Genomic DNA, 25,562 nt, shown 5'->3' with positions numbered 1-25,562 from the left:
AAGAGGCTACCTGAATGTCTTAGTTCATGGCCCCCTTCCTCCATCTTCAAGGCCAGCAACAGAGGGTTGAGTTCCTCTCACATGACAGCACTCTGCCCTCCTCTTGTACCTCTGTTTCTCCCTTTTAACAACCCTTGTGATTACAGTGAGTCCATCCAAACAATCCCAGATAATCTCCTTATTTTAAGATCAGTAGATTAGCAACCTTAATTCCATCTGCAACCTAAATTCCTCTTTGCCATGTAAGGTAATATATTAACAAGTCCGGGGGTGGGGGGTGCAGGGGCAGGTGCATTTTTCTATCCTACCACAAATTCTGCAGGACTTTCTTCTCTACATCTGATTTTATCACATGGTCCTGTATGATTCAGTCATTCATTCTATAGTGAACGTCTGTTGTTTTGTGGTCCGGCATCTATTTACCCCATTTCTAATTATAATATCCCAAATTTATCCCTGGGAGTCACTACATCCCGCACTCTCAGGTAACATGTAAGGTTACCATACACGTACTCCGTGGAGAAAAATCCCACCTCAAGTCCAGCTTTGGTCACAGTGACTCTTTCAGTGATGGGCATGTGACCCAATGAGAATCAGATATTGGTGGAACTGGTGGGAGAGAGGCATATGTTCTTTGCCTTTGTAGGTGAATTGGAAAGATGAGACTCTGGACGTGCCAAGAACACCATGGGAAGCCTGGAAATGAAACCCACACTGGAAAAGGCAGATCTGACAGAATATTAATGCCATCATTTGAGTCCCCTAAATCAAATCACGACTGAAATCAGACGAACCTCTGGGCTTTTCAGTTATGAGATTTATAAATCTCTTTTTTAATTAAACCAGGTTATATCTGTCACTTACAACAGAAAGAGTTCTAAGTGAAACACATTCCTTTATTCACTCCCTTATTCAACAGGTTCACCCTGCCTGCCTACATTTGTATCAGGCACTGTGAATAGGAGATACAGTCATGAAACAGACAGACATAGTCTCTGCCCTCATGGAACTTAGACATAAAGTGGGAAGACTGACAAAAGACTGACACACTTCAATATAATATTGCTATTATGATGGCAATTATGAAAGCATTCAGCATAGACAGGTTACCTAAAATCTGGGGTCAGGGAAGCAATTAAGCTGACGTAATAAGGTGAATACGAGTTCATCAGGCTAAGGTAGGAGAGAGGTGATGATAAATTGTGTTTCAGACAAAGGAAAGAGTATATGAAGAGGCTAGAAGGCAAGAGATCTCTACTTTTTTTTCCAACTCTCCAGTTGCCTCTACAACCAGAACATAAACTCCTCAGAGCTGTGTTTTGAATTCTTTCTACATTGGGAACAATACCTAGTATAGAGGACTTGCTCAAGAAAAAAGTCTGTTGACCAACGACTATCTGTACTAATATCTAAGGCCAGTTTAAGCCCTCATTTTCCTTTTCTTCAGTGGCAGGTTGAGACTTTGCCTATCTAGATATAGGGTAATATAATGATAACAACAGTGAAAACAGGAACAGTATCAATCAATGCTAAACATCTCTTGAGCCCTTACCATATATCAGGCACTATTCTAAGCAGTATATATATATATATATATATATATATATATATATATATATATGCAGTTTATTTATATATATATAAGCAGTTTATATATATAAGCAGTTTATATATATAAGCAGTATATATATACAAGCAGTGTATATATATATATATATATATATATATATATACACACACATATATATATTTAGAAATAAGGTCTTGCCTTGTTGCCCAGGCTGATCTTGAACTCCTAGCCTCAAGCAATTCTCCTGTCTAGGCCTCCCAAAGTGCTGGGGTTACAAGCATGAGCCACTGTGCTCAGCCCTACATGCATTATTTAATCCTCACTACCCTTTGAGGTAGTTGTCATTATTATTATTATTACTATTGCCATTTTACACATGAAAATACTAAAGCCAAAAAAGATAAGCAATTTGCGGAGTATGGTGGATACTTCTGATTGACTAACTGATAGTCATTCTCCCTGTCTTCTCCTTGCTAGAAGAACCTCAGTTTTGTTCAGAGGATCGTGTGTTGCAGGGGAGTGGAGTCCTACCCTAGGCCCAGGGGGACGTCATAATTGGCTTAAGTCAATCCCATTCGCATTGGTCATGATTATGCATGTGAGACACAATTGTACACAAGAAGACATGAAAAGAAGTCTGCTAGGAATCCTTGCAGACTAAAAGGAGATACATGAGAGAGACTTTCTTTCTGTCTCTGGACATTGTCATCTGTCTGGAGTACCTAGAACTGCAGCAGTCTTCATAGAATCATGAGAGTAAGGTAGGAGAATAGGGTCTAGAGACAGGGAGCTTAAGAGCAACTCATGGCTCTCTTCTTAGAATTGAACCAAAAGGAAAACCCCACCTCTCCATGCCCAGGTGAAAATGGGCTGGAGGCCCCTCCCTCAGCAAAACTCCTTTCCCCGTCAACAAATAGGAAATGCCTCTGATTGGCCATGAGCCCAGCCTTTACCTCGCCCTTTGAATGGCCACAGGCAAAGCCTTCATTTGCATAGGGGCTCTAGCCTCTGATTGGTCACAGGCCAATTCTTCATTCGCATAGGGTTTAACCAACTGGAAGCCTCTAAAGGGTGTTATTAAATTATTCTAGTTAATAAAAACCCCAGGGGACATTATACTCAAGGCTCTTGAGCTGCTTGCTCAAGCCCACAAACACTCTATGGAATATACTTTCGCTTTAATATTAACAAATCTGTGCCTTCATCTTCTATTGCTTTGTTTGTGCATTTTGTTCAATTCTTTGCTCAATGTGCCAAGAACCTGAACAACTCATAGTCAAGACTTCCCATCCAGTAACAAGAGGAGTCAGCTCAAAGAACAAGCTGATAGAAGGAGGATGACAGCCTAAAAGAATAAAAAGAAATTTGTCCTTAACAATGTTATTAAGCTGCCAAATTGGCCAACCCCAGCACTGTCTTTTCTCTGGCCTTCTTGTAATATGATATGCCACATTTCTTCTCATTTAAGATGCCATCAATTGCGAGATGCACCATTACATTGTCTCTGACTAAAAAAAATTGTAATGCTGTCAAATTAACTATGACGCTATATTATCATTTAGAATTTTTAGAATATATTTTTAGAATATACTTTTAGAATTTTTGAATATAGCTAATGAAAAAGTCCATTTAGATTTACTTATGCCTAGATTTTTTATACCACATATCACTCCTGTGCATTTAAATTTAAATATAAATTTACTAATTTAAAGTAAATTTAGCTGGGCACAGTGGCCCATGCCTGTAATGCTAGCACTTTGGGAGGCCAAGGCAGGCAGATTGCCTGAGCTCAGGAGTTCGAGACCAGCCTGGGCAACACAGTGAAATCCCGTCTCTACCAAAATACCAAAAATTAGCCGGGTGTGGTGGCGTGCGCCTGTAGTTCCAGCTACTTGGGAGGCTGAGGCAGGAGAATTGCTTGAACCCAGGAGGCAGAGGGTGCAGTGAGCCAAGATAGCGCCATTAAACTCCAGCGTGGATGACAGAGTGAGACTCCATCTCCAAAAATAAATAAATACATAAATAAATACATACATAAATAAAGTAAATTAGTCAAGGTATTCCTAAATCTGCTTTACATTGAGTCAAACTCTCTTGAATCACTTGTCCAATCAGCGTTATCAGTGTTCTAGTTTTTCCACATACGCTTGTCCTCTGTAACATGAAGAACATTGGTGATGCTGTGTTTCTTAAGAAAGTGCCCTTCTGTAATCTCTGGAGTTGTTCCCAAGAGTCCATCACCATTCTGCAGGTTCGAAGCACAAGGACAGGCAATGCTTAGCAACAGCAATTGCATAACATACCTCATATCAGAGATGTTAAAAATATAAAATGTATGTGTGTGTATACACACGTGTGCATGCTTCTTAGGTTATAAAAAGGGGGCTAACAATTTTTTCTTATTGTTAACACATTTTTAGTTTGGTTTCTATTATTTGCAGTAAAATGCTTCCTTTCTGATTCAAAGGTCATCAGTTTAATAAGTATCAGAGCTTAGATTTGAACCCGGTCATTATAACTCTAGCCTAGGCTTCTGATCACTATGTTAAACAGCTTTTGTGTTTTAGATAAAGTGACAGATCTGATTTGTTGATAGCAATTCCCTGGAGTGTTGCATTGAGAAGATTCTGAGGCCATGGTCTACTATCTGTGACTGCCATGGAATCCTGAGTGGTGAGTCGTATTGTACAAAACACATATTTACCTTTCTTAGATAATTGTCTGAACTCTCAACTTTCATTCAAAGCCATGGATTCCTACAGCTAGAATGGGACCAGCCTCAATCTAAACATTTCAGGGTTAATAGGCAGGATAAAAGGATATGCAAATTATGTATTGCACATCTCCAGAGGGTACCATTCACATAGACTATGGTGTAAATGGCAGTCCCTGGTTACGTGCAGTAAACAACTTGCACAATTGTCCATGGCAGGCCTTCAAATAGTAATTCTCTATTTCAACATTATGTATACAAACTTCACAGCTAATTGCAATCATTTATTCTGAAATTTTATACCCAGTATGAAGGTCAAGTTATTTTTATGTCTAATTAAATTTCTCCTGTTTAAACTGAATTTTATTCCTGGATGACACAGACTTAAGAATAATACAAAGCATTTAGTCTGGCTCTGTGGAGGCTTGATATTCATCAAACATAAGTGAATCATTAAAAATCTTTCATATATTTGAAGGCAATAATTAAGTCTCCTATTCTCATTAGCTTCTCCAGCTAAACAAACCCAATTTACTTCACAAGCTATTACTATGGGTCAGGAACTATCCATGCTAAGCACTTTGATTCAGGACATCCTTTCATCCTCACTATAATGTTATAAGGTGGGCAGTTATCCCATCTTATGGGTGAAGATGGTGGTGGGTAGAAGTGCAGATGCTGAAGTCAGACTACCTGGATCCAAAATATCCTGCTCCATATGATCTTGCGCAAGTCACTTAGTCCCTTTATGCTCCCATTGCCTCAACAATGAAATGGAGATATTGCAGTACCTACTTCATAGGATTGCCTCAGTGTTTCTAGGATTCAGCATAACGTCTGGCACTTAGTAAATAATCAACACTCTTTTGCTGGTATTGTGATTATAGTTCCAACATTCCACATGCAGGAAGGGACTGAGCAGGGATTTGAACTCCAGGACGCTTTTCCCCACTCTACCTCTCTAACTCTGCCACAGATTTGAAAAGGACTTTAGAGACTCTGTCATCCAAACTCTTCGTTTCACAAACAGGGGACCAGAGGCCCACCAAGGATCATTCTTACACACTTCTACCATGGAGAACAGGGCTCTCAGAATAGCCACTCTTGGCCTGGCACATTGATTCACACTTGTAATCCCAGCACATTGGGAAGTCAAGGCGGGTGGATCCCTTGAGCCCAGGGATTCAAGACCAGCCTGGGCAACATGGTGAGACCTCGTCTCTACAATAAATAACAAAAATTAGCCAGGCATGGTGGTGAGCACCTATAGTCCCAGCTGCTCAGCAGGCAGAGATGCGAGGAATGTCTGAGCCAGGGAGGTCGAGGCTGCAGTGAACCGTGATCATGCCACTGCACTCCAGCCTGGGTGACAGAGTGAGGCCCTGTCTCAAAAAAAAACAAAAACAAAAACAAAAAAAAACAAAGAATAGCCACTCTGTCACCTGTTTTAATGCTTCAGACCTATCTACTGGGTTGTTTCCCCTCCCATTGGCATGAATGGAGAGGCTTTTGAGGAAAAAAAAATAGCCAACTTATAACAAATAACTTGAAGCTATGTTCTGGTTTTTGGCAAGAGCTCTTCCTCCTGCAATGCCAAACTGATAGAGCTTCAGAGGAGTTCCTGGGCCTGGAACCTCCCAGCAAACCTAGGACCTCACCCAGCCCAGGAGCAAGTGCATGCTTGGAAACTCCAGAGCCCTACAGCTATTATAGGACATTATTTGCTTGCCCTGAGGACTTCTTTTGTGAATTAATGTCTCCTATTAAATATGAAATCCAAGATAATAAATTGTCCTAAAGGGCTCAGATGTCTTTAATCGTGGTTTTATCTTCTCCCCCAGGCCTGGTGACTTCTAATGAGTTCCAGCTCACATCCTGGATGAATTATCGTTGGAGGAGTGTGTGCACTCAGTGAAAATAAACTAGCAGAGACTCATGTTTACTCTTTAATTCCCTATCCAAAAATAGTTTCCTTTTTAAAGAATATTTTTCAAATAGAGGAGTGAATGCTGACCAGCCCCTTGTGCTTGGTTCCCCATGCTCCCAAAAAAGAGCCACACACACAGCTGGATTTATGGACTACAGTAATACGAACTTGAAACATCTGTGACCTTCGACAAGTCTTTTCCCTATCCCAGGCCTCGGTTTATTCATCTATAAAATGGGGAGACTAATAGCTACCTCTCATGGCTGTTAGGAGGATTCATGCAAATAAACTGTCTAGTTCAGCATATATAGTCAACGTTGAGTCTTTGGAAAGGTTAATTTTTTTTTTTTTTTTTTTGGAGAGATGGAGTCTCGCTGTGTCGCCCAGGCAGAGTGCAGTGGCACAATCTCAGCTCACTGCAACCTCCACTTCCCAGGTTCAAGCAATTCTCCTGCCTCAGCCTCCTGAGTAGCTGGGACTACCGGTGCACGCTGCCAGGCTCGGCTAATTTTTTTTGTATTTTAGTAGTGATGGGGTTTCACCGTGTTGCCCAGCCTGGTCTTGAACTCCTAAGCTCAGGCAATCTGCCCGCCTCGGCCTCCCAAAGTGCTAGGATTACAGGCATGAGACACTGTGCCCGGCCTATATTTTATAATGCTATAAAAAGTTGTGTATAAATTGAATTTGGGAAATCCATCCTGTTTTCCTATTGATTTACTTGATTTCAGAGATACTTCATCTTTTTTCTTTACTTCTGCCAGAATTATAACAGATGATGGCTCCAAAATGATTTTCTGCCTGCCTCTGCTTTCTCTAAAATAGTCATGATCTATAAGCAAATTCTTAAATGCCTTAGGGAATTATGTTGATAGGAATCCTGTGTTGAAGTAATGCAGTTGCCTATAAAATAAAGTATCGCCTCCTAAATGATCTGGCTTGTAAGTTGGTATATTGAGTTTCCATAAGTTGAACCTACACCATGAGGATCTCTCCATTTCAATTTCCCCAGCTACCTCATTGGTTAAAAAAAAAAAATTAGGTGCAATTATTTTATGCTTCGAGAAGGGGAAGGATGAAGCTGCCCCCACTGCTTTCTATAGGATAGGTTACTGTTGCTGTTGTTTAAAGCTTTAATATCTTAGAGCAGTTTTAGGTTCATATCAAAATTGAAAGGAAGGTACAGAATATCCCATACACCCTCTGCCCTGACACAAGCGTAGCCTCCTGTATTATCAACATCTCCCACCCCAGTGGTGCATTGGTTACAACTGATGAACCTCCATCGACACATCATCACCCAAAGTCCATAATGTATACAGTAGTGCCCGCTTATCCCCAAGGAATAGTTGCAAGACCCCCAGTGGACACCTGAAACCTGGGATAGTACTGAACCCCATACACACTATGTTTTTCAAACCTAACCAGTGGGTAGCATAGACAGTGTGGATATGCTGGACCAAGGGAAGATTTAAGTCCCAGGTAGGACAGAGCAAGATGGCTCAAGATTTCATCCACGCCACTCAGAATGGTGTGCAATTTAAAACCGCCAATTGTTTATTTCTGGAATTTTTGTTTACTATTTTTGGATCACAGTTGATCACAGGTGACTGAAACCTTGGAAAGCAAAACCTCAGATAAGGGAGACTACCACATAAGGGTTCACCCTTGGTGTACATACTGTAGATTTGGACAAATGCATGATGACATGCGTCCACCATGATAGTCTCATACAGGGTAGTTTCACTGCCCTAAAAATTCTCTGCACTGTGCTTATTTATTACTCTCTCCAGGCTAACCCCTAGCAACCACTGGTCTTTTTACTGTCTCCATAGTGTTGCCATTGTTTTGTTTTGTTTTGTTTGTTTTCTATAATTACTTCTTCTTTCAGCATCTGGAAGAGGAAAGGGCTTGTAGGCAGGGTCCCTCCCAGCCCTGGTGGTGAGGGAATAGCTTTGAGTGTGAGCATGTGAATCTCAGCGTGGGTGAAAGGAAGGGAGCTGAACTTCTGAACGGGAGCCTGAGTCTGGGTGGAGATGGAGCCATTGACAGAAAGAGCCCTTTGTCCAAACAGCCACCATCTCTCTTCCCAGCACCTTTTGCCCCCTTCCCTCATGCATTCCTTACAGGGCTGCTGCAACCCCACCGAGAAGAAACCAAAACCCGGAGGGACTCTAGTCAAGGGCACCATGACTTCCTCTTCCGCTCTGAGGGAATGAGTCATCCTCTGGTTTCTCCATTGATTAAAAGAAGAATATAAATATGCACTCCCCTGGGGGAAACCATGCAGTCTAAGGATGAAACCTCAGCCATTATTTATATGTTTAAGATCTACCTTGGTCCTGGCAGGCACGTCAGGTTATGAGGAGGCACTCTGAGAAGGAAGCCAAGAGCAAAAGATTAGAAAAGAAAATAGTTGAGGATATTTTCACCTAAACTCCTGTTGTGGGTATAAAATTCACAGTCACAATTCTGGAAAAAACTGTTTCTATGATTGACACAAAAACACCAAATCAATCTTTTTACATCAAGATAACACCACTCAAAAGAGATTACAGCCCATCTCTTTTGAGTAGTTTATTCACCTGAATTGAAAGTTCTCTCTCTCCCTTTTCTCCTTCTTGTCTCCCCAGGAGCGAAATTAAGTTCCCAGAAGACTTGTTATACCCTCCTGACTTGTTCTCCCCTTCCTCGGGAAGGGCATCTGTTCCAGGCAGGTAACACCTGTCTTCCTGGCTGGTCTAGGTAACACCCAATGTCATGGCTGGGCATTGGCTTTTTTCCTTATCACACACACTTCTAAAGTGTCCACAGCTGATGCGACAGTGGTACAGTAAATGTAGATTGTCCTCCCTGTGACTCGGCCTCCACTTGGTTCTCTTGATCCTGTTGTGCTCTCTCTCTCAGCCCCAACTTTTGGCTCATCCATACTAAGACTCTGCCACAGTGTCCCCTCAAACCACATCACAATGATCCCATGCAAATAACTGGTTCTGACTTCTTAACTACCTTCCTCTCCTCTACCACAGGGCATTGAACATTTTCAGATCTCACGCACACCCACTGGACCTGAGGGAAACTCAGAGACAGAGTACTGGGGAATATCTCAAATCCTTTCCACTCAAAATGCCAGCATACTGCTCAACTGAGGCCACCTCATGTTGGCATGGGGCACCCCAACAGACAAGTGGTCTCTTACCAGGATTTAGATCCTGTTTTTAGATCTCCAGCCCTCTCCACTCCTTGATGGGTTCTACACAAAGCAGGAGGGAAGGGGCAGGTAGAGTAGAGGATAATCATTCTATCTTCAACCTGTTCAGAGTGTTGATGTGAATCCTTAGAGTATCCAAGGAGAAAATGTACATAAGACATTAAGCATGGGGCCTGGCACAGAGAAAGTGCTCTATCCATCTTACAAAGATTAAAGTATCCTCATCAGCTAGCACAGTCTAATATGTAATCAGTTACTTGATTGATTGGTTAATATAGCTGTGTTCTCGTCACCCATGCCGGCACAGTACCTTACATGTAAGAAGAGCTCAGAAATTCTTTGCTGAATTCATTCATTTTGAGGCATAAAATCCAATCTTCCTGAAGATAAGTTCTTTCCACTGAACTGGTGGGGTGTGGGGAAAGGGGTTGCTGGTACTTCGTCTGGGGACCCCGAAGGGACCAGGATATGAGTTGGCTAGAAAAGGGGCAGGTAAGTATGGGGCTTTCCCACCCACAGTAGTCCTGCTTCATGTTCTTCTTTCACAATTATTTGACAGGGCACCCCATGAAATCAAGTGGCTAAGTCAGATTTAGCAAATGGTTTTGAAATTGATGGGTGCAGGGAAGTACCCTTGAGTCAAAATCAGAAGAAAGTGAGTATTGCTGATTAAACGCACTCCTCTTATGTTTGGGATGCAGCTGATGGGAAGCAGCTGTGGGAGGTGACACAGCAACAGGAGGGCCTCAGAACTGTGCCTCGCATACATCGGGAACATAAATGGTGAACGAGTCAATGAATGAATGAATGAATGCTTCCAGATGGGCAATCTAAACTTCACGTTTTTTGTTTGTTTGTTTGTTGTTTTTTTGTTTTGAGATGGGGTCTTGCTCTGTCACCCAGGCTGGAGCGCAGTGGCATAATCTCAGCTCACTGCAACCTCTGCCTCCTGGGTTCAAGCAATTCTCCCTGCCTCAACCTCCTGAGTAGCTGGGATTACAGACGCCCACCACCACGCCCAGCTAATTTTTGTATTTTTAGTAAAGATGGGGTTTTGCCATGTTGGCCAGGCTGGTCTCGAACTCCTGACTTCAGGTGATCTGCCTGCTTTGGTCTCCCAGTGCTGAGATTACAGGTGTGAGCCACCGCGCCTGGCCTAAACCTCACGTTTGATCCCCCTTTGTTCTGAGGGTCACCCTGGTGTATGTTACTAGACAACACCTTGGCTATCTGAGCTTCCAAAATTGATGCAGATAGAACAGCAAATGCCCTTGGTGCACCTGTCACCTGAGCAGTAGTCTTTGCCCACTATGCAGTCTTTCATCCCTCACCCCCCTCCCTCCCTTCCTCTTGAGTCTCCAAAGTCCATTATGTCATTCTTATGCTTTTGCATCCTCATAGCTTAGCTCTCACTTATAAGTGAGAACATATGGTATTTGGTTTTCCATTCCTGAGTTACAGTAAGTTCTGTTTTATAGCAGAGTAGAGTAACTATAATTAACAACAATGTATTATATATTTCAAAATAGCTAGAAGAGAGGAATTAAAACGTTCCCAACATAGAGGAATGACAAATACTCAAGGTGATGGAAACCCTAAATACCCTGACTCGATTATTACACATTTGATGCAGGAAACAAAATATCACATGTACCCCATTATATATCAATAAAAAATTCAAAAAACATTTAAAAAAACAGCAAATGCCCAAAAGAGCATGATTCATTATTGCACATACATGAACAAATCCCTGGCACACCACACTTCAGCCCAACGGCAAATTAAACAAAACCTAGCTACCTCAGAATGTCCTACAGTCTACTCAGTGTGGGCATCTGAGATGCATAAGAACAAGTAATCAGAGCTTTGTGGCAGGGCTGTAGGAATAAAATGTAATTCCTGCCATCAAGATACTTGTAACCTAGTTGGGAGAAAAAATAAACACAGAGATATAGATCTATTCATACTAGGAAATATGTTTGAAATTACATTTGGGTGATATAGTCATTTCATGCTACAGGTTCTGAAAATAGCAGGTGATATCTTTGAGGACCACAGAGGTGAGGGGAGACTTTCTGGAAGAGATGAGATGGCCTGAGTCATGAGCACGACTCAGATTCAGATAGAAAGTGGCTGGTGGAAGGGGGAGTCCCTGAACACTGAGGAGGCTGCATTTACATTTTCCACCTTGCTGGAGGATCCTCTGAGAAGACAATGGGGAGAGTCCCAGATAATAATAATAGTCACCACATGTCAGGCATTGGGCCAAGAGTTTGGCATGAATTATCTCAGGGAATCTCTTCAACAACTCTCCCAATATCATGTGGCAGATACGGCTGGAGTCTCTTCTTCCTCCTTTGTGACAGGACTTCAATCTTGTTTGAGGCAACTATATGTTCAGTTAAAATACTTGATATCCCAGCTTTTTTTTGCAGGTAGTGTTGGTCATCTTGGCATAGTGTGTCCAACAAAGTATAAGATGTAGTCAGTGAATGGGGCTTTCCAGAAAGCTCTCCAAAGGGGTACAGATGTGGCTGGCTCATGTCTTCAGCTTCCTGCCATTTTGTCCATTCCCCTTTATCTTGCCTGCAACCAGGGCAGCCACCCTGTGGCTCTGGATGATTCTGGGAGCCTGTGTCCTTGATGAGTCCCTGGAACAATGGTACCAACCCTGGCTTGCCCACTTCTGAACTACTTATTGCATGAGAAAAACAAACTCCTATTTGGTTAAGTCACTGCCATCTAACCTCTGTGATTTCCAGCAGATGCAATCTTAACACATATAGATAGGTGATGTTCGTACCTTGTTCACAGACTGGGAAACCAAGGCTCAGTAAGCGTCACTACTCATAAGCAGCAAATCCAGTATTTAAATCCAGACCAATGCAGAACAAGGCTGGTTGACTCCAAAGCTAGACTGAGAACCTGTGAAACTACTCCGGAGTCACATTAAAAATTAAAGAAAGAAAGCAAAGCAACCTTTAGCAACTTTTTAACCTCTCATATAACCTTTTCACAACCTACATTTTATTAGATACTGGTAGGTGTCTCTCACCCCCAAAACACTGTTTCAGAATCTCCTAGAAGGCAGGACCAGGACTACAGCTTTAATCATGCTTATAGCACCAATTTCTTCCCCATTTCTCCATGCGCAGCTCTGGCCATGTGGGCACCCAAAAATACTGGATGGATTTAGTTTTTTAAAAAATCACTCAGGATAAAACTCAGGATTAAAAACATCACTCAGGATAACTGTCTCTGGGAAAGCCATCCCTTTATGTATGTGTGTGTGTGGTTGTGCATGTGTGCCTGAGGGTGTGTGTCACATTGTGCACATATGTGTAAATGGGTATCCAAGTGTCTGAGAGCAGGGGCAGAGGGAGAACTTTTTTATTGCTGTCAAATTCCATCCTTCCACTCAGCTCCTACAGACCTACAGTGACAGCACCAATGATTATATTAGCGATAACTAAACTTTTGTGCAGGACCTGAAAATTTAATTTCCTTGTGGGAAGCGGTAGAGAACTAAGCTTATTTGGGGCCAAGAACTCATGAACTTTCCCAGAAAAGAAAGAGAGAACAGCACATATAGCCACTGGCCTCTGATTTTTCTTGAAAAATAAAAAGGCACAAGCTCATTTTCAAATGCCTCCTTTAGAAACAGCTCCAGATTCTTTTTTCTCTGTACATACCCCACATCAGAGTGGGTAGGAAGACATAGCAGCCCTTGAAAACTCATTGAATTCATTCCAATTTATTCTGTGATTTGTGATTTTTTTCTTTTTTGTTTAAAGAAGTATAATTCCATCTTTTTTTTTTCTTCTCAAGTTGCTTGGATGGTCAAGACCCTGTGATATATACTGCATGTTCACCATGCACTAGAAACTGTTTTAAGAGTGTTTGCATGCTTTATCTCAGCTAATGTTTCCACTTTGAAGATCAGAAATCTGAGGCACAGAGAACATAAGTAACTTGCCTAGGGTCACATAGCCAAAAAATGGCAGAACTGGGATTCAAGCCCAAGCAATGTAGCTGCAATGCCCAAGACCTTAACCATACTATTGTATAGCCTGATAAGTCTGGAACTCCCCTCCTGGTGTCTGAGGATATGAGTTCTTTGAATATAAGCAAAAAATGGCACCTCTGCTTAATTTAAGCCAAAAAAAAAAGAAAGAAAGTGGAAGGAGAGGAGAGGCACATGATCCATGGTTTTGAGAGGCAAAATCCTAGGAGAGCCTCCTTGTCCCCATCTTAGTTGAAGCTCATCCCTTGAGTAGGGCTGGGCTGGGGACCTAAGCTAATCATCCCAGGTTGCTTGTGAAGAAATGGAAGGTGTGCCGCCAGACCAAGAGGATATGGATATAAGGCAGGAGAAAATGAGGCATGTATATGCTGCCATGTCACCAAGAAAGGAACAGATCTGGAATGGAAGTTAGTTAATTTGAGGTTGAATTCTGATATAAACTTGGTACCATGAGATTGACATTCAGGTATTTTCAAAGTGATCCACCCTTAGAATTCATCCATTCATTCAATTGTGAATGTTCTTTCACTAAATAGTCCTTATTGTGCCCAAGTAGGGTACTGGGAGATTCACTATCCCCAAAGGGCTCCCAAAGAATGGTCAGGTGAGGACATCAGACATATGTGCCCATTCACGTTCCAAGCTCCATTACACATCATTGATAATCAGATGCAGGGATAGGTTCTGGGCATACAGCAATGATAAGTCAGATACAGTCCTTAACTTCCATGAGGCATATGCTCTGCATGCCTAATCCTTCAGCAGATATGACAAACTAGGATGAGCATTGTGATGGGGCAGTGCAATGGTCTGGGAAGGCATAGAGCAGAGGAATGCAATTTGGAACATCCTGGATATTTTCCATTTAGCCACTCCCAGATCCACTTTCCACCTATTTCTATCCTTTTTTGTACCCCCAGGAGGATCACATTTATGGATCCTTTGGTCCACTGGATCTTTGGTCCACTGGCTCCCAGCTAGGTTCAACCAGTGGAGGCACTGGCAGGAGATTGGAGAGAAGAAGGAGGAGAACAAGATGGAGACATTTATTTGCCCAGCTCCCTCCCTGATAGGTGGCTATAGATTGGCTGCCTCCCTCTGCATGAGGCCACAGGTCCCGTGAGTTGCCCTGTCCTACATCCCTACAGCTACCACCACCTTCTCCTGGCCCCAGTAAGTGCTCCCTTCCTGCCTGTTCTAGCTTAGCAGGTGAGTGGCTGCCAGACCTTCTTAGCTCGTACTTTTCTTGTCGGATTCCCTTAAATCTGCCCACACCTTCAGGAAAGCCCTTTTATTTACTTTGTTTGAGTGAACCATGTTTCCTACAGGGGGAAGTAAGGTTTACCTAGGAAGTGACATAAAAGCAGATACATACATTTTAAGCAAAAATAGCAGACGATAATGCACGAGGCGACCTGCAGAGCAATTAGTCCCAAAAGTAACTACCATGTGTGTTCTGTCAAAGAACTTTTATTCCCAGTCTTATTAATTCAATATTGTAAATGATATGTTAAAAATAGTGGGGGAATGCCAAAGAAATACTCAGAGTTAATGCAATGAATCCCCCTACATGAGCATTGTGGGATGTCTGCCCAACCCACACAGCCAAGATATGCTCCTTCAGGTGTGTCCTGCCCACCGACCACAGCTGACTGAACCACAGGTAGGCAGACACCAGGCCTAAGCTGGACCAATGAGTTCCTCCCTTTTTGGGGACTGAGATTCAAGCACGTTCCTCCTTCTCTGCCGCCCACTTCTGAGGATAAGCAGAGGCCAGAGTTCCGGGTCCCACTTGCCATCACTGCACACAAACGTGCAGCAGCAGTCCATTGAGCATGTATGGTCCTCACTTATTTGTGTGTTTTTAACTGAGTCTCCTGGCAGATGGCAATTACAATATTTCTTGAAGGGGCAGCTTTTCTAATTGGTGCAATTGGGCCATGGGCAGGGCTGGGTATCCTCATGTCATACGTCCACCAATGCAGTGAAAGCCAGTCCAGAGAGAGAAGAGATGAGGTAGACATTCAGAGGAGCCAGAGATGAGAGACTGTGGCACCCAAAGTGAGAAGCTGTGAGAGCACGTCCCCAAGGCGCCTGTGCCACTTCCGGTCCAATCAGCCATTTCCACCCCTGGCTTCCCTAAGCTGCCTCTTACAATCAGTTCCCATAATTTGCTGAGGCGAGTTTGAGCAACTTTCTATTACTCGTCTAGGGGGATAACATTTCTAAGCTATTAACCAATGTGCTCTTTATTCTAGAATTTCCTTTTACCCCTGGGCTGCTCCCCTTTTTGTGTTCAGCCCAGCAGTCTGCCTTCATTCCCTCAAGGAAGAGCTGACATAAAAGAAAGCAAACGGGTGGCAAAAAAAAGAAGTTAATGACTAACCTTGAGCTTCAAGAGCTTAAGCATAGGCAAATAGGAAGGCTTCGTGCACATACAACATATTTGAGAGAATATGAGTGGAGTAAAGGTAAGGCGTCCTATTCCCAGAATGGAAAGATGTCCCTAGGCTGGAGAGTAAGGGGGCGGGGAGAATACAGACCAATTAGGACCTAATTTGTAGGACTCAATGACAAGGTGGGAAAGCGTCTAGAGATGGCTCAGGCTCTGCTTGAGTCAGCACTGTCCTTCCATATTGCCCAGGAGCTATGCAGACCACTGGAGACACACCAGGGTCCATTCCACTGAGCACCATATGTTTCCTGAGCTAAGGCACCTGGGAAAATCCCCCCACCATGGGAGCCAGTACCTCACCACTGACTGCAGAAATGAGGTCCATCAGACTCTGGTACTTTCTTCAGTCCACTCTGAGCCACCCACCTTCTGTGGCACCCACCGACCAGAGTGACCACTTCAGCAAGCACCGTACATAGTATCGCCGGAGTAGCAGGATCAAGTGATGCGGCCACTTAGAGAACTTGTAGTTCAGCAAGAAATGAGACTTGATAAAAATATCATTTTATCTTTGTGGGCAAGCTGAGAAAACGAGGGTAAGATGGCAGCACATTTGGGGGAATTGGGAACCATCCGAACAACCGATGGGTTTGAAGCCTGATTAATTATGCCAGGGTCCACTTCAAAAGCAGTCTCTGTCCTCAGTCCTCAACTCTGTCCTATTCAGGTGGCAGCTAATCAAAGTAGAGGCCATTTCCTGACTCAGCAGAAAAGAGAGTCATGATCAGCTGCAAGGTCTGCCATGGCTCAGACGTGGCACCCGGCACACGCTCCTGCCATTTGCTTTCTCTGCCCTCTACCACAGCATCCCTGCCATACCTCTTTTCCTCCTGAGCATGGACCACCCAGAAGTCACTCTATGGCTTACTTTTTGTGTTGTGAGTACCAGTAAGCCACTCAAATGGACTACAGAAATAAAGGAAAGGTATATTAAAAGGATACAGGGTGTCTCCGAGAACCCTGGAGAGGAGCCCATCTGGATTCTTTCCTAGGCACACTACCACAATGAGCAAAATCTAATAAACTAAACAATTCTGCAGTTGGATTTTTAAAAACTCCAATTGCACCAATCCTAGATGGGAAGGAATGCAGCTTGATGCTAGCACATGTGATAAAAACACTTAGGATTTTGACTGCCAGCTCAGAATGAGTCAACAATGTGATGTGACTGCCAAAAAAGCCAGTGTAATCTCAGGCTGCACTAAACAGAGAGGAGTGATGGTGCGGCCTTCAGTTCAGAGAATCATGTATCAAGGCCCAGTGAACAGAGAAGGGCGGCCAAGGAGGACTCAGAATCATGCCGTATGGGGGAAAATAATGGGAGTACCTGGGATGTTGCCGTCTGGCCTCCTTTTCAGGGATTGGTGGGAATGTTCTGGACCTGAGCTTACCAGTAAAGAGTCTAGGGTTAGACTGCCTGAATTGAAACCCCAACCCAGCTACTTACTAGCTTTTTCCTACATGCCAAGAATGAGATATTTATTCCTCATCACTACCTTCTGAAGAAATACCATCTTCATCCCTATCATACAGATGAGAAAACTGAGACACAGAGAGGTTCAGTAGCTTGCCAAAGGTCACACTGCAAGCAAATTGAATAAATATCCTTTGAATGCAAGGAGAGTGTACTTTCTTTGTTCTTCCCCTAAGCAGCTGTACAACCTTGAATCTTGTCACTTCTCACTATACTTCAGTTAGCCCTAGGGCTACATGACCAAGTACCCCAAAACATAGAGGCTTCAAGCAAAAACTCTTACTTGTTCACAAATCTGCAATCTGGGCAAGACTTGGTGGGGACAGCTCATCTCTGCTCTACTGGCATCAGCTGGAGTGGCTCAAAGGTGGGGTTGGAAGCCTCACTCACTCACCATTTGGTACCAAACATCTGGAGGCTAGAACAGCAGAGGATCCTTGGACATCACTCTCTGTGGTGTCTCTCCACATGCTCTCTCCAGCATAGCACCTGCAGGGTAACCAAACATTTCACAAGTTGGCTTGTGGCTCCCTGGCATACATCCTGAGACAGACTGAGAGAACCAGGTAGACGCTTTCATGTCCTAGCCTCAGAAGTCACATCGTGTGACTTCTATCATATCCTTAGTACAATCGGAATAACCACAGTGCTTCCCTGTAAGGACAAATTGAGACAATGCAGGTAAAATGCTTAGCACATTGTCTGGAAGCTGGTGAAGATTCTATAAATGTCAGCTGTTGTTATTTTAAAAGTGGCTCAAAAAAGACATCTTAAAAAGACAAATCCTCTACTACTACCAAAAACATGCGTCACACACCCTTAAGCCCAGCAAATACCTTTTGTCCACTGGTGTCTTTCCTTGCCCCATGTAGTCAGACACTGAAGCTCGCTGCTCTGGGAAGTCACACCCCACCCTCTCGTCCCATCCCTCTGATAAACAAGGCCGGTACTTGGAACTGCCTGGGTTGTGCTTCCCAGGAGGGGTACCTTCGCTGACTCAGCTGGGAAGGCATCCAGTGACTCATCAACTATCAAAAATTGATTAAACGTCCTCAGGTCTTGGGAAGGGAGCAAATGCCCAGGAGACCCAAGATCCTCTCTTACCCCAGGACCCCAGTGGTTCCTCAGAGAGGAAAACCTGGGCTTGAAGATTAACTGGGCCTTCATATGAGCGGAGGTGTTAGTCATTCTGGGCACACACACATCTCCAGCATTAGTAAGAAGAGTTGCCAGCTCCCTTCTGAATATTCAAACTCATGGCTAGCCCCCCTCCCGCATCCATTCCCATGGCTTCAATTACCACCCAAGCTAATGAGTCCTAAATCCATATCTCCAACCCAGAATTATTTCGGGAGCTTGAGACCTGCCCCACTCAGATGTCCCAAAGGGCCCTGAAACTCAGCATGCCCCCCTAATGTTGGACTCACCTCCTTTCCCTCACCCAGACCACGACTCTCAGTGAAGATTTCCATGGTGCACCCAGTGGCCCAAACCAGAAATCCAGCTCACCTTGACACTCCCCTGCTCTGCCCCCCAGGAGTGACCCATCACAGGTTCTGCAGTTTCTACCTCCTAATCTCCCTCTGCCAAGAATTTTCTTAGACAACATCCTCATAGCTTCTGAACCCAACTCTATCCTTCTCCAATTTTCCCCTCGCTGCTGTAAGATCTCTGCCAAATGCAAACATGAGCATCGCCGCTCTGTGTAAGACTCTTCAGTGACTCCCCCTTGCCTTCCAGATAAAGTCCATGTTTCTTAACATGGTTCCAAGGCCTTGCTTGATCCAGTGACTATGCATCCATTACAGGCTGAATTATGTCCCATAAAATTCATACATTGAAGCCCCAGCCTCCAGTAATTTAGAATATGACTGTATTTGTAGATAGAGTCTTTAATGAGGTAATTAAGTTAAAATGAGGTCATGTGTGGGGGCCCTTAATTCAATATGCCTGCCGTCTTTATACAAAAAGGAGATAAGGACACAGACACGAACAGAGGGAAGCCCATGTGAAGGCAAAGAGGAAAATGGCCATTACCACCCAAGGAGAGAGGCCTCAGGAGAAACCAACCCAGCTAACACCTGGATCTCAAACTTCCTGCCTCCAGAATGATGAGAACATACATTTCTGTTGTTTTAACCACCCAGTCGGTGGTACTTTGCTCTGGCAGCCCTAGCATCTCTCTCCTTCACCTCCCTAAACCGCCCTCCCCAGGTTATGACACTCTAGCTGTGTGCTCAATGCCCTCTCCACTCCAGGCTGGCCCCACTCTCACCTGGGCATCTACATTGCTCCCACCACTCTTCATCCAGCTAACTCCTTCCTCCATGAAGCCATCCCTGACCTTTAAGTATCTCCTAAGATACCCGCTTCCTTCCCCTCTCAGAGCCCCATGTTACGACTACCCATTTACTCTGTGTCAATACCACACTGTGTGCTACATTAGAACAGGGGCCATATGTATCTTGCTCACATCTGTGCCTAGAACAGTGTCTGGTACCTACAAGTGCTCAATAAATTCTTTTGGATGACTGGCAATTAATGAAAATAAATCAAATAATTCAAAGCTGATCATATTTACTATTTTTTAAAAAAATGAAGTTCATAAATATCTTAATAGAGATTCCCAGTGAAGTCCCCTTTTGAGGGCTTAAGTTTACAAAGCAAAGCCACTCTCTCATAAATTTGTGTTTCTTTGGCCACCAGAGACTTTGAAAGGAGGCCCTAATAGAAGGCAGCTGATTCAAATTTAGTTCGGGCACCAAGACCACGCTTTAACGTGTAACAACATGGTGAGCTGAAGTCACACTCTGGGTCCTTATCTTTGTTTCAGGAAAACTGAGCCCCAGATCTCCTGGCCATCTCACTGGGAGTCGGGAAAAGGCCCGACTGCTTCCATAACAGACAGCAAGAAGCCCTGCACCTCTACAGGCAACCCGTGGCACGGGGACACATATTCATTTTGGTCTGTTTAAGAAATTGATGCATAACGATTGTGCATATTTATGGGGTACATACAGTGTGATGTTTTGGTACATGTATGCATTGTGTAATAATCAGCTCAGGGTAATTAGTGTACCCATCTCTACCAGCATCTACCACTTCTTTGTAGTGGGAACATTCAAAATTCTCACTTCTAGCTATTTTGACATATAAAACACCTTACTGTTGACGTAGTCACCCTACTGTGTGATAGGACACCAGAACATTCTGGTCTTCACCGACACCTGCTCCTGGAAGTGCTACTGCCATCCCCACCTTATGAGAATGGGCCCGGGCTTCTGGGTGCAAACCACCTCCCTTACCCCATCAGCTGAGAGTTCACTGATGCTGTGAGGAGCCGAGAGAAACTTCACTCTCATGTCATTTTGGCTCCAAGCATTCCCCGCTGAGGTATTGGAGCTTTGCCTGCAGTTTACCCCTGAGGAGTGAATCTGGATTCTCTAAATTAAGACCCATTTGTTTACGAGATAAAGAACCAAATTCTAGCTCCTTTTGGAGTGAGGATGATGATCCATTCCAAACAAATCCCACCCACCAGACCTCCCAGCCCCTTCCCTGGTTTGTTTCCATCCATGTCACTTTCCCCCATCACCTAACTTAGGTATTTGATTTATGTGCTCATCAGCTGTTCCCCTTCCCCAATGCCCGTCGTCACCAGTATCGTGAGGGGGCTCTGTGAGGGTAAGGATTCACTCTGTTCTGTACCCCGCTATTTCTCTGATGCCTAGCACATTCCTTGGTACATAATAGGTTCCCCACCTGTGTCTGTTGAGTGAATAATATGTATAAATGAATGAATGAATAAATGCACATACTCCCTTCTTTCCTCCACAAACACATGGAGATGAGTCTCCACTCTCATCACTACCTTGGTGATTCCCCTTAATTCCATGGCAGGGGATCCCCTCTGGTGCCCTTTATACCTTACCTTTCTCCAAACAGGATTTCTGTGTGTATGCCAACATCAGCATCTGGTCCATCTGTGGATATTGCCTGGGGCCCTATAAATGTCCCTCTAGGACCAAGGCAGTTTCTGGCCATAGAATGAAACCAGCCATGACTCCATTGATTCCAAAACCCACATAAACAGAACTACCAGGGGCCTGGGGTCCCTGCCCCCTGCAGGCAGAAGTTCTCAGGTTAACAAGAGCCTGAGGCCAGGATCTTGGCTGTGGTGGTGTTGGAGACACCCAGGGTCCACCAGCAACTGCTGCCTGGGGACAGACTGGAGGAGAGGTGGTGGCCTGGAGACTCTGAGGGCAGGTGGACGTGGGGCAGCATGAAGGGTCAGGATCTGGACTCCTGTGTTGGTTCCACCAGCCCTGGTAAACCATTCAGAGCTCCTGAGCCTCACCTATAACCAGCTGCCTTGTGGGGCCATTAGGAGAAACAGGATGGGCTTCACAAGAGCCCGTCTCTTCATCTGTCCCCTGCTCTTTTCCCCAAGAGAGGGGAATAGCACAGCAGTGAGCAGCCCAGGCTGGGAATGAATCTTCCATCTACCACTTGCTCACTACATGACCTCCCACAGGTTTCTAAACCAACCTTATGCCTCAGTATTGTTTAAGGGTCTGGCACATGGTTAATGAACAGTTTTTATGAAATGTAAAAGAATGCAAGAGAGTAATCTGATCCCAAGGCGGGAGTGAGAAGAAAGCTGGGTGTGGTGCAAAGGTAGATTCTTACTGTTGGTGTCTTAGAACTTGAACATTGTCCTGTCCCCACTATTCTCCCCGCTACATTTCCAGGTCAGGGGCATATTGATGTGCAAACCTCTGGCATGGCTGGGCTGCTGGCCCTGGGATCCTCCGAGAAGCCGCAGGTACTAAAGCCTTTCTCTTAGTTGTGACTGAATTGAGATCCATATGTGCTCTCTACCCTGTGGAAGTGGAGTCAGAGAGATGGCAGTTTAAATTCCAGCCCTGCCACTTAGCTGTGTGACCTTGGCCAAATCAGTTACCCTCTCTGTGCCTCATTTTCCTAATGTGTAAAATGCAAATAATGATAGGTAGCACCCAGCTCATATGGTGGCACATTACTGGATACATCCACATCCCCAAAACAAATGCCACGCTCTCCAGTCTCCTTGTCTTTGCATTTGGTCTTTCCTCTAATACTCTCTTCCCTCCTCATCTCTGTCTGCCAGAACCCAGACTAATCCTCAGGGCCCTGCTCAAATGACCCCGCTTCTGGGAAGTGTCTCCAGGTGTTTCTATCATGTGTGGCCTCCTCTTCCTTCTGGTATCCTGGACATACAACCTTTCTATGGAAGTCACCCTGGCACGGGGTGAATGATACACATATGTTATTCCTAGCCCCCTTCTTGACCATAAGGGTTGGAATCAGACCTGGGATTGACTCCAGCTTTGCCACTTAATAGCTGTGTGACCTCGGCTAGGTTACTTAAGTTCTCTGATCCTCAGTTTCCCCATCTGTAAAAAAGATGTAACAAAACACCTACCTCATAAGGTTTGTGGCAAGGATTAAGGGAGGTAATGCCTATAAAACCTTCAGCACAATGCTTAGCACATCATATGTCCTTAATAGGAGTAATGATTATTAGCACTGAGTAGGTGCTGAGTCTGAAAGGCTTTCACTTGAAATTCATTCCTTAGGGGCCCCCTCCAATTCAGATAGCTTCCAAAATGCACATCTTGGGGTTAGTGATGGCCCCAGGGAGGGGCAACTGGTGAATTCTCAGTAAAGACTTAGCTGCTCTTTTGACATCAGAACTTTTGGTGCTTAATGGAACAGCAGAGAAGAGAAGACAAAGAAACAGAAGCCTGAAAGGAGTTCCAAGGAGACCCACATGTTCTGTGTTTAAACCTCAGGACAAACTTGCAATGTCACCATTGATGACCCTGAGATTCAGAAGAATTAAGTGACTTACTCAAGGCCTTACAACCAGTGGAGACATACCCAGATCACTTTTACTCTAGGGCTCATGGAGAGAAGAGGAGGTAGGTGGAGGAAGGGGAGAGAATGCTCATCCAGCAAGAGCACGCACTCTCATGATACAGCAGGCAAAGCAATCTGTGGAAATGTATGGTCTTATTTATGGAAAATTAATTCAGCATACAACTTCATCATAATACCATTTCTCGAAACATTAACTCCCATCAATGTTGTAAAAGTCTGAGAAGCTACAAAATGTCTTTTTCTAAAACCTCCTATTATCTATAAACATCCACTTTTCAGGCCAACCAAGATTTCCCTCCTCTCCCGTTTGCCCTGTTGGTTTTAAGTCTAGAAAGGTCTGGAGTGGCTGTATGTGTTAATGGGGCTTGAGAAAGGTTCTCATCAGCCTGCAAGCCCAGGGGAAAGCAAAGCTCACTTTAACTGCTCTGTAAATTAGAGTCTCCCTTTTTGGTTTAAATCCACAGACACAGATGTCTTACCTTCACCAGTCCTAGAAACGGTGGTGAAGAATTCTTCTTTCTCTTGGCCGATATTGCCCTCTAGTGATCCAACTCTACTTGAAAAATAGAAAGAATCCATGAAATAGACAAATGACTCCTTCACACTCACTGGTTCACTCACTCACCTAGCCAGCCTTCCCGCCACTCACTTTCTCATCATTGGTTACAGGCCTATTAGGCACCAATCAACATGGATTCTGGGATGCCCTAGGTGTTGAATGATTCACCTGCAAAACCTAAGAGTCTGGAGAAAATGGCCCACATCTGCAATCCCAGCTCTGCCTCTTAAAGCCCCAAAGACCCTGGGAGTGGGAGTTAGTCCCCCAGGCTGGACCTGTTTCCTCACCATGGAGTAGAAATACCAACTTCTCCATCTTCAAAATATACAATATAACATGCATATCCTCTTAATCTTATCTTTTTTATTATTTGTAGAGATGGGGGTGGGGTCTTACTAGGTTATGTTGCCCGGGCTGGTCTCAAACTCCTGAGCTCAAGTGATCCTCCCACCTTGGTCTCCCAAAGTGCTGGAATTACAGGCATGAACCACTGCACCTAACCTTATCTTTATTTTATTTTCACAACCAACTCCTGGAGCACACTTAGATTTTTATCACAAAGAAAAAGCAGAGAAGCGCCAGGCACAGTGGCTCACGCCTGTAATCCCAGCACTTTGGGAGGCCGAGGCAGGCACATCACGAGGTCAGGAGTTGGAGACCAGCCTGATCAACATGGTGAAACACCATCGCTTCTAAAAATACAAAAATTAGCCGGGTGTGGTGGCGCGCACCTGTAATCCCAGCTACTCAGGAGGCTGAGGCAGGAGAATCGCTTGAACCCGGGAGGCAGAGGTTGCAGTGAGCCGAGATCGCACCACGGCACTCCAGCCTGGGTGACAGAGCGAGGCTCCATCTTAAAAAAACAAAAACAAAAACAAAAAGCAGAGAAGCTACTAGGTAAGCTCATGAGCCTTAGGTTCAAATCCTGGTTCTGCCAGTTACCTACTTTGTTACCGTGGGCAAACTACTTAACCTCTCTCTGTCTCTTTTTTCCTGTCTGTAAAATGAGTAGGATTGAGAACAGTTTAGGTTTGCAAACTTTAGTATAAGCAAAATTCCCTGGTGAGCTTATTAACAGGACAGACCCTCCTTCTCAAATTTAACAATCTGGAAAATCTGAAAATGGCCCTGGACCTTCTGAGCAGTTAACAAGCTGCCTAACAATGCACAACAGCCACTGAGAGCAAGTGCGATTGAGCCAGTGCAGCGGTCCTCAAACTTGGCTGCATATTGAAATCAGCTGGGGAGCTTGAAAATGCTGACGGCCCCTCACACACCCCCACTAGATTCTGACATAACTAGTCCAAAGTAAAGCCTGGCATTGGGATTTTTAAGAATTGCTGGAGCAATTCCCCTGTGAAGCCAGGGCTGAAACCCCACTTCCTTAGCCCAATGCCAAAAAAACTTAATAAATGTTGAAAGAAGTCCTACCAATACATCCACATCATGACTCAAACACTACGCTTTTATTCAACACTAACAACAAAATAGTAAGCCTCTATCAGGTGCCAGGCACTGAAGATAGAGCCATCATCAAGCCAAAACAAAAAGACAGAAATCTCTGTGCTCAGGGAGATGGCAATAATGCTGCAGGCCAATTTGTCATTTTGCACTGGGCCCCCAAAATTATGTAGCCATCCCAGTGAGTTGGGGCTGCATATCACAGATGGCCTTACAGCTCACAGTGAGAACTCTTTTTCTCTTTGAGAT

At 44.2% G+C, this 25,562-nt stretch overlaps 2 long non-coding RNA genes across 2 annotated transcripts in view; one reads left to right on the top strand and one right to left on the bottom strand.

Moving 5' to 3' along the window:
* Nucleotides 1-25,562, bottom strand: part of LOC103786160 (uncharacterized) — a 356,334-nt gene that overhangs the window by 241,372 nt on the left and 89,400 nt on the right. The window contains exons 4-5 of the long non-coding RNA XR_008625464.1: nt 23,773-23,846; nt 17,766-17,860 (exon numbers count right to left, since the gene is read on the bottom strand). This is a non-coding gene — a long non-coding RNA (uncharacterized LOC103786160). The remainder of the gene's footprint in view (nt 1-17,765; nt 17,861-23,772; nt 23,847-25,562) is intronic.
* LOC130541552 (uncharacterized) lies at nt 2,020-19,939 on the top strand. The gene is made up of 7 exons (XR_008955622.2): nt 2,020-2,331; nt 4,124-4,243; nt 8,841-8,952; nt 9,697-10,073; nt 14,963-15,105; nt 15,701-15,913; nt 19,039-19,939. It is a non-coding gene; the product is annotated as an uncharacterized LOC130541552 (long non-coding RNA).

Source organism: Pan paniscus, chromosome 4 (assembly GCF_029289425.2).
Source record: "Pan paniscus chromosome 4, NHGRI_mPanPan1-v2.0_pri, whole genome shotgun sequence".
Lineage (NCBI taxonomy): Eukaryota > Metazoa > Chordata > Mammalia > Primates > Hominidae > Pan > Pan paniscus.
Note: the sequence above shows the minus strand (reverse complement) of the source record. Positions and strands in the feature narration are given on the sequence as shown.